At 37.9% G+C, this 2,067-nt stretch overlaps 1 long non-coding RNA gene across 2 annotated transcripts in view; it reads left to right on the top strand.

Moving 5' to 3' along the window:
- The first annotated feature begins 63 nt into the window (after positions 1-63).
- The window catches only part of LOC107711175 (uncharacterized), a 7,646-nt gene continuing 5,642 nt past the window's right edge, over positions 64-2,067 (top strand). Inside the window, exons 1-2 of one of the 2 annotated variants that reach the window (XR_001636674.1) lie at positions 64-446; positions 1,130-1,337. This is a non-coding gene — a long non-coding RNA (uncharacterized LOC107711175). The remainder of the gene's footprint in view (positions 447-1,129; positions 1,338-2,067) is intronic. The other variant, XR_001636673.1, reaches the window with a different exon arrangement.

The raw sequence follows: 2,067 nt of genomic DNA, 5'->3' as shown, positions 1-2,067 counted from the left end.
AAATATTCTAATTAGCAAGGACACAAGATTAAAACAGTGCTGATGTGCGTCAGTGAAGTCATCGCTCCGGTGCGCAGGAGCATGTCTGCGCACAATAGCGCGAATGTCTCGCGCCACAGGTAATAGCTGGACTCAGGTGTTGTAACACGACACTGAACCATGTGATCAGCGATGAGAATTTAGGAAGAAGAAGAACTCAGCTCGAGCATTCACTCAACACTCTAGTAAATACCAACCGCACAAGACCACCATTGATAGCAGGGCATCTTGAAGGACAATGTATTATTATTATGAGCAGGACGCCGGAGTGTCGCGATAGTTTCGGTTTAAACTTAATTTCACCGGTAAGGTGAGGCGGAAGCGAGCTACGGTCAGATCTATTGGATATATAGTCTACATATAAGCTATTCGTCGGGGAACATCGTGGATTATGAAGGTACACACAGGTATTTGTTTGTAGGAGTTTGTTTCTGTTTATGTGCCTCACATGGATGAATGTTTTCCTTAGCAACACAAATAAGTGGAAGGAATGTGCATGTCGTGGACTGGATGAAGGTTACAGGTTGAGAAATGAAAAATAAAAACCTTTTTCTATTACATATGGCCAGGGTCAGCTGTTATGTATTAAACACACCCAATACATCTGGAAGAAATATTTACTAGAAAAGAATTTACAGGATCTTTTGAAATGCAAAGGAATAAACACCAAGGGAATGTTGTTGTTGTTGTTTTACCTATACGGACATTAAAAATGTAATATTTTCTTGCATTCTTTTAAAACTTTGAATTATTTTACTTGAGTAAAAGTAAGAAAGTACTAGATTTCTAATGTAATTAAGTATTAAATTATATTTAATATGAAATGTAGTGAGGTAAAAAGTACAATATTATGCTTTGGAATGTAGTGAAGTAAATGTTTTCTAAAGAAAAGCGCTCTGATAAAGTACGGACACTTGAAAAATGTCATTTTAAATCAGAGTAAAAATACTTCACTACTGTCCGCCTCTGGTCACTTGTAATTTAGTTATGTAACTGTTTTTGATTGTTTTAAACAATGCCAACAATCAAATCAATCAAATTAGCAAAGCAACTTCAGATCCTAACAGACGTTCCTACTCTTCTTTTGCAGCTCGCTAGAGACAGATAGGACTGCTTTAATTCTTTGATCTCGGACATGATTTATTGACCACCTCTGCTCCACCCTACCCGGAGCATCAGCCCCTTCTGGTTGAGGGTAGGGGTGCAGATTGACTCCATCCCGGAGATGATACGGCAGGTTGGGCTATTGGCAGGGAGTTTTCTGCTGCTGCTGCTATTCAGGAATGTTTCGGCCCAGGGTGAGTCACTCGCTCCACCTCTGCAGTCATGTCCAAAACTGAAATTTGAGAGTATCCGGACTATTAATCACTGTTAAAACTCACTGCATTTAAACAGCTCAGTGGAGTTGCGTCAGATTAATCTGAACACAAGAGACGCGGAACACTCCTCTAACTTGTACTTAGTTAGTACAGGACTGTTTCTTGAACAGACAAGCTCAAGCATGTCGAGGTTCCTGCAGAAACATTTACGGTGTTGTTGCAAAGACATAAAATGGTACAAAAAGTACGAGAAGTGTGTAATCATAAACCATCAATCTCAGAAAACCTGCCCAGATCATATTTCACCCTGAAAATCACAAGAAAGATGTAAGAAATTATATATTTCTTATAGAAAATAGACCCATTTTAAAGGGGGACTTGCTAAGATTTTTTGTACTGTGACATTATTTTCATGACATGTATAGGTACATTTCAGCCACAAATTCTCATTACTGTAATACAAAATGTCCAATTTTTCTCACTACTGTAATGTGAAATACTATGTGTAACGCTTTAGTTTAGGGTCCAATTCTCACTAATGACTAGTTGTTTATTAGCATGCATATTTCTAGCATATTGGCTGTTTATTAGTACACTGTAAAAAATGACCGTGAATTTAACGGTAAAAGACTGCAAAAATGCTACAGTAAAAACCTGTTAAATGGTTAACGGTAAATTCCCCTACTATATACGGTGAAAAACTGTATTG

The sequence above is a fragment of the Sinocyclocheilus rhinocerous genome, unplaced genomic scaffold, assembly GCF_001515625.1.
Source record: "Sinocyclocheilus rhinocerous isolate Xijiao unplaced genomic scaffold, SAMN03320098_v1.1 scaffold115, whole genome shotgun sequence".
Taxonomy (NCBI): domain Eukaryota; kingdom Metazoa; phylum Chordata; class Actinopteri; order Cypriniformes; family Cyprinidae; genus Sinocyclocheilus; species Sinocyclocheilus rhinocerous.
This window is presented reverse-complemented; position numbering and strand designations above follow the sequence as displayed.